Source organism: Helicoverpa zea, chromosome 6 (assembly GCF_022581195.2).
Source record: "Helicoverpa zea isolate HzStark_Cry1AcR chromosome 6, ilHelZeax1.1, whole genome shotgun sequence".
NCBI lineage: Eukaryota > Metazoa > Arthropoda > Insecta > Lepidoptera > Noctuidae > Helicoverpa > Helicoverpa zea.
Window position 1 is genome coordinate 10,138,632 of NC_061457.1, and position 12,104 is coordinate 10,150,735.

The 12,104-nt window shown below is 37.6% G+C and overlaps 1 protein-coding gene across 2 annotated transcripts in view; it reads right to left on the minus strand.

The window, feature by feature from the left end:
* LOC124631315 (slit homolog 1 protein) overlaps positions 1-12,104 on the minus strand; it is a 115,022-nt gene that overhangs the window by 55,289 nt on the left and 47,629 nt on the right. The window lies entirely within an intron of this gene.

Genomic DNA, 12,104 nt, shown 5'->3' on the forward strand with positions numbered 1-12,104 from the left:
CCTAAGCGGTATTCGCTACCGTCTACGGCAGAGAAAACCCTGTGGGTATGCGGCTATGCGGTAATATGACTGTTCAGACCTAAGCGGTATTCGCTACCACCTGCGACAGAGAAAACCCAGTGGGTATGCGTTAATATTACTGTTGATGTTCGGGATGCATGCCGCTGCTGCCGCACGGTATGTACTTCTACCCACAGCGGCAGTGGATATCGCTCAGGTCGCTCTAGTCGCGGTATAGTTATCGGCACGGATATTGAGCCCTGACCTTCACCTGCGCAGAAGCCATTTATTGGTTTATTGCCTTGTGTACAGTGCGCAAAGCGATCCCCACTCTTCCGCCGAGAGCTCAATATCCGTGCCGGTAACTATACTTGATACTAAATACCTGAGCGAAACCGGCGCGGTATCTACCTCTACCCACAGCGGCAGCGAATATCGCTCAGGTTTGAATAGGCCTTAAATACCAAAACTGCAGTAGATACCAATGATTCGAAAATGGTGAATATGGAGGAGCCTATCTCCTAGGTGATAGGGGATACCCTCTGGAGGTAAGAAGTAGGCTAACATTGAACATAATAAATTATGTAAATTAAAACAAAGATAGTAAACAAATATTTTAATATTAGTCCTCATATGATGTACCAAACATTATCATCATCCTCCTGCACCAATTCAATTTGAGGTGGGCTGGGCGCAGCATGTTTTTACACGTCTTTCCAATTTCTCGCACCACCTGAAACTAAATAAATATATAATTTTAAACCCATACTTAAATCCATCAACTCATGGAGAACAAAAATACAATGAAGCCGACAGTAAAACAAGGAACACAGTTGTACGGCAATATCTTAATACACTATATTATTATACACAGATATTATTCACATTTACCTGTAAAGGGTTCCTATCGCATTAAAACTATTTGTGACTGGATCCAAGCTTTGTTTTTGGCTTCGTTCGTGGTCCCATCCGTTTTTTATTTAATATTGTGTCTCTATGAGACGTCAGCAATTTCACTAGCTTGTCTTTTTCTTCTGCAAGAAAGGTTTATCCTCGTTTTCTCTTCTCTGCCAAAATAAACTTATCTATTCAACAATAATAAACCCAAAATTAACCTCACTCTATGTACACATACACATCAGTCAATTTGACAAACGCGCGAATGACATAGGTAAAAATTCACCTATAGAAAACCTCTTTACTGTTTTATTGCATAAAACATAGCGTAATGTAGTTTAAGTTAAATTAAAATAACATCACAAGAAAAAAAACTCACAGGCTTTAGTAATATATACTCGATAGACGTTTATTTCTTAAGAAGTACAGAAAAATCATTTTATCGATAAAATATCGACTTTGCATTATCGTTTGTAGAACTAGTAATCTGTCACTTACTTAAGGGATCCATGTACAAGTGTGGTGAAAATGAATTTAGGTAGGTGTCAAATTGGGAGGGATCCTTACTAAAAGTAGCATTTAGATAGGGAAACGGTAAGAGGTCGTTGGTGAAAACGGGCATTTGTGCACTATTTTAGGACTAAGCACACTGGATGCTGTCCGATATTATTATGTTATATTTAGTCAAGGTATTAACTCAGTACCATTTAGAGTAGTTATAGTAGTACCTACTTTCAGTTAGTATGTGGATATTTATGACTCGTGCCAAAACAGTTTATGTTTGTATAGTTTGCCATTTGACTTCTTATGCATTTGTTATTGTAGATCTATTAATAATCTATTAATAATACTACGGATTTAAAACTACTAGTGTTTGAATTTAAAAAAAATGTGTGTAGTCCTATCTTTTACCTTTTTGCTTTCTTTCTTTTACTTGTTTCAAATGTTCAATTATCATCTCATTCAATTTAATTTCTATCAAATTCCTTTTACAAAAGCCAATACTGTGCTATAGCTCGATACAACCACAGACAGATTCTCCTTTTGATTTTGTGTCACCAAATTCAAGATTCACCGAAAATTATTCGACAATATTCGTCCTCATTTACATACATAAACACCACAATAGTCGCTGCTGTACTAGGAAAGCTTTTGGTAAGCTCGGTTTATAGAAACAATGGGACACATTACCGCACTGAACTGTGGCAACTACGGCCATCTTGTTCACAATGGCCAATCACACCTACACAATATTCCGTAACACGGAAATAGACAAGAAGCTTTAACATTAACTTGTATAAATTAATTTTTAATGGATTCGACGACCTCGATGGCGCAATGGTCACCATGCCGGACCGCCGAACCTGAGGTCCCGGGTTCGATTCCCGGCTCGGTCGACATTTGTGTGATGAGCATGCTTGTTGGCCGTGGTCTGGGTGTTACAATATGTATTTATCAATATGTATATATGTAGCTATATGTAGTTTATCAGTTGTGTTAGCACCCATAACACAAGTTAATTAATAACTTACCATGGGGCTAACCGACCGTGTGTGAAAAGGTGTCCCGACATTATTTGTCCCGACATTATCTTGATATCTACATCTGATAACAATCATTGAAGTCGTATAAGATAAGTATAAAAAATCTTTTTGAATAAATCAATATGTGTGGATGATAAAATGGACTTTAGATAACTTTTTCTGTTGAGGATGGGGCATCGATGTTTCAATTAATTCGTTCTTAAATGATCATTTGGCCGCGTAGTAAGGCAAATCATTAAAACCTAAAGTTAATAAAATTCCTCCTCCAATATTTTTAAAAATCTAATTAGTGAATGCAGTTGATAAACTCATAGAATTAGGAGAGTGAATTATAAATTGAAATAAAATTCTATAAATATATTGCAAATATGATTTTAGACATTAAAATAGTGTTTTAAGAAAGGAAAAAGTAATATATCTACAAAATTCACCAAAAAATACGATCCTATATAATTCCGAAATTCAACGCCAATCCGAGATAGGAAACCCATCTGATAACCTTCTGCCCTCACACCTTCAAAATGATATTAAATAGGTATTTTATGAGACGCGCCTGAAACACTGCGAAAGGCAATTTTCTAAAAAGCCTTTCACATGTCTCGAAACTTTAGGAAAAACGCGTTTACGTCAGAGTGGAGCCGATCTACTTTTGTTTCTAAAACAACGGACAATCATTGTTAAAACCCTCAACTGAAGCTGCTATTCTGTTTTCAGAAACTGTTTTCCTAAACAACACAAAGTACACAAACATTCCGAAATTTTCGGAAAGCTTGTCAGAGAGCATCAGAAACACCGGCAAAAATCGACAAAAAAAAACAAGTTCCCTTTGGAAAAGTTCCACCAAACATTCCGGGCAGAAAGTAAGCAAATATCCCGACCACAACTACGTATTGAACGAACCTCGTCTCAGTAACCGTTTTTCCCGGGCCCGCAAGCCTACCACGCTTCGCACTGTTTGGTTAGCAAAGACAAAGTTGCCGCGCTAAGCCCCCCACTACTTGCGCCCACATGCCCATACAGAAGTGCGACTGTGTTACTGCGCTTTCCATATAAAACTTTGACAATCGTATGAATTTTGTAACAAACTTCGTTGTGCTTCCCTGTTATATCCATTCCAACTGAGACAAGCTCAGCCCTATTTAAATTGAAGCTATATTTAATGTTGGTTAAGTTATTTATTTATACTGATTACAGTGGTAGTTTGAAGGGATGCATAAATGATCAGAAATGTGGTTGGGGTTTGTTTATGTCGTAAATGCTGTTTCGAAGCGGTTGGTTGTAATTTTGAAATCCATTCATGAAAACCAACTTGAACACATTCCAGTGCTGATAATTATTAAATACCTTCCATCGCTTTTCTATAAAAATAACACAATTAAATAAAGCTGAATAATGGATTGTACCAAAACAGTCCTTCATTGTAATTCTGTATGAGCAACATACGTTTATTTAATTAGCACTAAGACATAATTGAAATTAAGGTCCAGTAGCTAATCAAGTTACATATCTGACACAATAATTAATTAGTCCTTCCCCGTTGTCACTAGAATACACTAACACAAGATAGGTACTATTTTGGTCAAGCAAGATTTTGCGTGGATGGTGTACAATGCGTAGACATTTTCACGCATAGCAGAAAAAATCATAGCTAGGAGACAGTCTTTATTTTACTCAGTTTATTTTCCAGTAATATACTATGGACTAGATGCGTCTTGATCCCAGCAGACACTTTCGACACAGTCCCAGCGTCTCAAGACCACAGATTAATGAGCGTAATTGTAATTTTGCGACTAGGATGTCACCACATGCGGTAGATAAATCGAATTTTGGCATGTCGTACGTAATCTCAAATTCCATTACCCGCCCTTCCGCTTGAGAGCATTTGAATATTTAGTACCTAATACAGACGTAATTACGTGGCCTTATGTTCAGTGTTGCAAGCGACGAATATCAGTGCCTTGCTTTGAAAATGCCAACACCGAAGGAAGCTAGCAATTTCGTGGCTTCTATCATTAAACTTAATCTTTGGTCAAATGGCTTGAATAAGGTTAGACGTACAGGAATGCTGAGTTCAAACAAATATGTTGATCAAAATAATTATAGGTATTCAATAGCAAAAGCTAACAAACTAATGATATTTATGTCGATCAATGGAATAATAAAAAAGCATTGCTTTTAGCTAAGTCATAACTAGATCAAAACAAGACTAAAAGTGAAAACAAGGTGACATTCGGGGGGCTGCTAGAATTCTCTTCAGCAGTGATGTGGTGGCGCCGTGTTCTCCAGAGACACTCTCCGCTCTGGAGAGTAAACACCCTGCCCCTGCCGATGACCTCTCTTTTCCCGAACCTCCTGATCCGGACACAGATATCCTCACAGTTACAGGTCGACACCTGGTCACAGCCATAGGCTCCTTCAGATGCGGCTCTGCAGGCGGCCTCGACGGCTTGAGTCCGCAACATCTAAAGGATCTCACCTGCCCAAGCGCCGGGGAAGCAGGTGAGTCCCTCTTGAAGGAGCTTACGGCCCTGACCAACCTTATACTCTCCGGCAAGGTGGATGAAACCGTCATCGACGTTTTGTACGGAGCCAATCTATGTGCTCTGCGCAAAAAGGATGGCGGTATTCGTCCAATTGCCGTGGAGACTACTTACCGTCGTATGGTAGCCAAAATCTGCTCTAAATTTTGTAGTGAGGAAGTTTCGGACAAATTTCAGCCCCTGCAGCTAGGTTACGGCTCGAAAGGGGGCTGCGAGGCTGCCGTACACGCCCTGTCGACCTATCTAAATCATGGGAAAGGAGATGTCATCCTGAAGGTTGACATCAAGAACGCCTTCAACTCGGTGAATAGGGACACCTTGCTGGCAGAAGTCAAAAAAGAAATACCCAAAATTTACAGTTTTCTTTGGCAATGCTATAGATACCCAACAAAATTATTATATCGGAACAACCTATTAGAATCCGCTGTTGGCTGTCAACAAGGTGATCCACTCGGGCCTGTGATTTTTAGTTTGGCGATTAACCCAATTATTCGGCAGCTAAATTCTGAATTTAACATGTGGTATCTCGACGACGGGACCCTGGGAGGCAACAGAGATACTGTTCTTAATGACTTAGTTTTCCTAAAAGATAAATTCCACGACATTGACCTCGACCTCAACCTTTCTAAATGTGAACTTTTTATACCCGACTCGACTGACAGACAGACTATTCTTCAAAATTTCCTCTCAATAGCTCCTGAAATTAAACCGATAGACCAAAGTTCTCTTTGCCTCCTTGGATCGCCTATACTGGAAGATTCATTTTCGGATTTTATTGAAAATTCAAAATTTTAATAATGTTTCGGAAAGGCTACTCAAAATTAATATGCATGCAGCCATCACCATCATACGGTACTGCTGTTTTGAACCAAAATTTACGTATAACTTGCGTGCTTCCCATTTATGGAAGCACACCAGCCTTTTGGACAAAATCGACGAAATTATACGACATAGACTATCATCCATTTTAAATGTGGCCTTGGACGACAGAGCTTGGTCTCAAGCGACTCTTCCCATCCGTATGGGAGGACTTGGCGTCCGTAAAATTTCCAGTGTAAGTTTACCAGCCTTTATTTCCTCGGTCCATGGCACTGAGAAATTGATCAGGAAAATATTACCCACCACACTGGTCAATTTTGAGGTGCCAAGCCTGACTGAGGCTTTAAATGCTTGGAAAGTCGCATGTCCGAACACCGACTTACCCGCCAACCTGTCCTCCCAGAGACAGTGGGATGAGCCGCTCTGCAGAGTAATACGGAAAAGTTTAATCGATACGTCAATTACTTCTGCAGAGCGAGCGCGCCTACTGGCTGTGGGTGAATGGGTGTTTGAGCCGTTTGGGGTTGAAACTCTAGGGCCGTGGGGTCCGAGGGCGCACCTTCTTGCCAGGGATATTTCCCAGCGCCTGGTTGACACTTCCCGGGACCCAAAGGCTGGTTTTTATTTCGCACAGAGGTTGAGCATTGCCATCCAACGTGGCAATGCTGCCAGTCTTTTGGGTACATTACCCAGTGACAGCGCAACCCAGTTTTAAGTTGTATATATATATATAAGTTTATTTTATTTTATTTTTAATTAATGTAAATATATTGAGACTAAAAGTTGTTTATCCAAAAATCATTGTATTACGTTGTAAGTAAAAACTCTGAAATGAAAAGATTTACTTAAAACCCGCAAGTATGACACACAAAGACTTAAAATAAGTAGAACAGGCGGATAAGCTAACGCTCCAATAAAGGTCTTATCTATTTGAGCTGTACACTGTACACAGCTCTAAAATGGAGGTAAAAAAAACTAAAAAGCAAGTCTCACTGTCACCTTTTGTTGTGAATGTCAGTGGATATTGTAGACAGCCAAGCGCAACAGGTAAGGTTTGCTCTAAAGAGATCGCAACTGCAAATGTTCTGCTTCTGACAATGGCCGGTAACATTAAATGGATGGCAGATTTTCTTTTTTTTTATGGTTCCATTTTTAAATTTTGCTGCATGACAGGTGTAAATGTGGTAGAGCGTTTTTATATGAGGTTTAATTTGTGCAATTATGAAATTAGTTTGTGGTTGTGGTGTGAATTATAAAATTGTTTGAGTTGGCTCTGGAAATATAAATGTTGTTGTTATTTCAGAAATGTTGAATAGAAGTAAGTTTTTAGTAAATTTGTGGTTTTTTGAACACCAAGTCCAGAACATAGTCACATTTTGAGTCAGAGTCATAGAATTGCAAATTCTGTAATTTTGAAATATGTTCTTATTAGACCTAAGTATTTTAGCTTCAAACAACACCTGTAAATAACATAATCAAAATATTTTCCAAAAACTTTCATAATACCTTAAAATATCTTCCACATTTTGAAAACAAAACCCACACAATCATTTTCAAAGAAACAAACAAAACAACCAAAAGACACAAATCACTATTATCTAAGCTTCCACAGAGCATAAAGTCGAATTCTGTCCATATTTCGCTCTGGCAACACAGAAACGCAATTAAAGTACGACATTTACGGTATTACCATAAACCGCATTGTTCATTATTATCATTTCGCGTCCGGTAAGCGAGGCGTCAATTTGACAATACGGACGGCGAAATGTACCAACATTTCATATTCCGCGTATAAAATGTAAAATAGCTCGTAATGACTGTGATAGGATGGGGAGACATCAGTTGCGAAGGTTTTTATGTTAAACAGATGTTTTAGCATTACTTTTTGGTATGAGTGATTCTTTTTTGCGTAAGCAAAAGTTTCTTGGTAAGGTGGTAATCATAGGATGTGGGAAAGCTCTCGTTATTCCATAACGTACTTTAGCTCGATTATTACATGATTATTGTAAATTAGTAATCGTACTAATGATCCCAACCTTATCTTGCAATTTTTATTAGACATTAGCCCAATAAATAATTGATATTTTTATTTCTCATCTTTTTTCATGAAATGGCTTTCCTGGGGCCGTTTAACGTCACATGCCGCCTAGTCTTCTCAAAGTCAACCAATGTCAATGAACCGATCAAGTTATACGAGACAAAATATCACACGAATGATCTGTCTACTATCGGTTTTGACCCTAACCACATCTCATATTATTAATAGCCTTTCAATATCGAAAATATTGACGCAATAATTATCCGTTGACATTTAACGTTCCCAATTGATGTTTACCTTCACATCTATAGCTGGAACTCGCATTTACATACAATAAACACTGAAACCGTCAATATCTCTGTCCTAATTATAAACAACTAGGTAATTGTAGTGGCTTTACTCGCATCCCGGGGGAATATGTTGTTAGATAAAAGTGATTTTATGCCATTAATATTGGTTTATACAGTCTTTGTACTTTTGTTAACATGCAAATCGGGGTAACCGTTTTGTTACATCATAAATGAATCAAAATCAAAAACCATTTATTCAAAGTAAGTTAAAAAACAGCACTTTTCTGGCGTCAAAATAACATGAGACACCAAAAACGCCCGCTCTTCATGGTATGTGTTTTTACTGGGAAGAAGAATTGTCACAGCAACTTCCCTAGCAATACATGTTGTCTGACGAAATTATATTAATATTCTTTTCCATTTATAAATAGTGTATTTGAGTTATTATGAGTTTGGTTCATACATACATTCAGTGAGCACTCAACTTACCATAGAAAATAGAGGAAAACTCTACTAGAAAAAACTAAAACGTCATTCTATTTAAGCGCCCGGAAAAAGAGTAGGAATATAAAACAGCCCTTCTCGGAAATAATAAATTATTTAATATCGATAACTTATGTAGTTCATTCCTACAACTACTATGAATATGAATATGGTAATCTAACGAATAAAAAAATAACTAGGTACTATACAAATGGAAAAAATATACTTCGTTATCATTACATAGATCTATATTAATCTTTTCAATTGGTCAAATTCACAAATATTTAGAGTAGGTAGGTGTAGTGCAGACTAAACAGTTGGTCGACAGTTGACCCGATGGTTGTAAAAGTATTTTATAAAGAAAATCTTGATTCCAATCAAAAACTTTTTTCGGTCTTATACCGGCCAAAAACTTAATCGTTTTCACGTGCGTTTTACCATTCATCCTTATACTGATTTATGGGCCCAAACAATCGACCTACTAAAAGTGTGTAACGTGCGGGTACACTTATTTAGGTTGTCACTAATTATGTCAATACAATTCGCTCCAATATTTACGAACAGCTCCAATCGTTAACTAGTATAATTTATATCTGGTTTACAGTATGCACGGACATTGGAAAGTAAATATGAAACGCTGCGATTGATTGCAGTATTAGCATAAATATTGCACAGGTTTGAGGCTATTCGACAATCATGGTAAATACCTGTATCTAGTCTAGTATATGATCACCATTTACCTACCTAATCTGCACATCTATATTTGTAGAACGGTAATTATAAATATGCGGTGGCGCTTTTATTATTTCAGTGGGTACTATAAAAAAAGTTTTGGGTTTTTCATTCTTTCAGTTTAAGAATACATAATATTCTATGATTGCTGATATTATATAAAGTGCAGCAAACCAAAATTTTAAAAACACCTTGATTATTAACCTAAACCACAGATTATATAATAGTTACTACGTAACAGATAAATCACTCCATACAAAAAAGTCCATACCTACTGTTATAAGCACCTACAAGTTCCCCAACTACCTACAAATTCCTAGCTGCGTTATAAAATGAACCTTAAAAGCTCGAGCGCTTGATTGTTATTCCAATGCGATAGCGCACAGTTCAGTGACCGCAACCGTGCCGTGGCCGTGCTTAGGGTTGCTTCTTACAATGTATTAATATTTAAGTAGGAAAACAAAGTTACGCTTATTTTAAGATAGCCTTTTTTAAAACTGAGTTTTTAAATAAAAAGTAATATCAAGAATGTTTTTCTTTAGTTAACTATTGTATTGCCTACTAAAATGGAGTATAGGTACATATTACTAAATATTACCTAATACGTAAGCATAGGTAAGTACTTAAGTAAAGCTTTCGTCAAAATCAAAGGCGGTTTCCAACTATTTTTCGAGCACAAGTGCCATACCCCATATGGTACAACTCCGTCGAGTGTTGATACATACCTAAAATTGGTTTCTGCGTAGCGAAACACGTAATGTTCCGAGTCGTCATTAAGTTTGACCAGAACTATACCTACTTACACTCGAGATGTGTTTTGAGCTACAAAACTCACAATACAGTTCATATAACTAAGTAGGTATCTAAAAATAAGTACCTAATGATCTCTGTTGTTAAAATCATAAAGTAGATAAGTATTAATTTATTTAAAAAAAATAGAATTACTAGATAAGTTCATACATATAAAATGTTTCTAAATCTTACAATAGTCGCATATAAACCAACACAACTCAAAATAATCCATCAGTTTGTGAGGTAGCTTAAACAACCTAATAAAAACCAACAGCATAACGTACCACGAAATAAAAATAATAACATTGGAGCGCGCGCGGCGCGTGTGACTATTGAAAGCCCTGAGCCGCGTGGGGCTACCGGTAACCCAGCGAGCGGTAGGCATTTATGGCGCGCAAGTACGTCGAGTGACAGAGGCCTGCCTAAACTCCGTTCAATAAAGACAATTTCTGACCACAATCCCGGCGCCAATTAAATCGCAATAACTAAACAAGATCGAGAATCCCCGAAGTTTTCCGAACATCCACGAAGCAACAACATCGTGATGCTGTAAGATGACGTAGAAACGACTCTTGACAATGAGCCAAGTCATCAATATTCATCAGTGTTGCAAATAGCAATAGTGTTCGGATAACGAGGGTTCTTGCGGTGTCACGGATCGCAACAGGTGATAACCCTTCATTTTTCAGGCATCTCATCGTTATTGTGAACTGAGATCATCTACTATCTACTTCTTCGTTCCATAGTGGATCTCTTTCATTGAAAATAATTGATTCGATTGCTATGCTGTTTTTTAGGGTTCCGTAGCCAAAATGGCAAAAACGGAACCCTTATAGTTTCGTCATGTCCGTCTGTCCGTCTGTCCGTCTGTCACAGCCGATTTACTCGGAAACTATAAGTACTACAGTGATGAAATTTGATGGGAATATGTGTTGTATGAACCGCTACAAAAATATGACACTAAATAGTAAAAAAAAGAATTGGGGGTGGGGCCCCCCATACATGTAACTGAGGGATGAAATTTTTTTTTTCGATGTACATACCCGTGTGGGGTATCAATGGAAAGGTCTTTTAAAATGATATAAAGTTTTCTAAAAAACATTTTTCTTAAAGTGAACGGTTTTTGAGATATCAGCTCTCAAAGTCGTAAAAAGTATGTCCCCCCCCCTCTATTTTTATAACTACGGGGTATAAAATTCTAAAAAAAATAGAGGTGATGCATGCTAATTAACTCTTTCAACGATTTTTGGTTTGATCAAAGTATCTCTTATAGTTTTTGAGATAGGTTGATTTAACTGTAATTTACGGAACCCTTCGTGCACGAGTCCGACTCGCACTTGGCCGGTTTTTTAGGTTTTTATCAGACATGTCTGACGTATATAAAATAGGAGTCTTCATGCACTTTGGCTTCGGTTGGTTGTCTAATTTCTGATTATGTTTATTAATATATTATAAATACCCAAGAATCCCTGACGGGTCTCTTAAATTATGGGGCTTGATATCCTATTACATCTTAATGCCAATTATTAAAATCAAACATACTGTCTTCTTTATTTCTCCTACAATAACTTACAACCTCCGTAAGCCTCAATTTGGCATCCATCATTATGCCCATTAAAAATCAACACAACAGCCGCATTGAAATCCACATTCGAGCAATTTTCCGTCGCTCAAAAGACCCATGAGCCCGTTCACAAAAACCATTTGTTCGCTCTTTCCTAGCCCACCATTCAATTCCAACGAATGATGTAAAGGATCATTTGTACATCTTCAACAGAAAAGGTAACAAAAGCTGAACATATATTGGTCCTTTGTGTTTCAATTAAGAACGGTGGGATGGACTACAAAAAGGTACGTTAATGCACAATGAAAAAGCATGCACAATTCCACTTGACACGGTAACGAGGGGTGGAACTTTCATGATTACTACGACCTGTGGACGGCAGTGTTATTCTGCAAAATATGCACT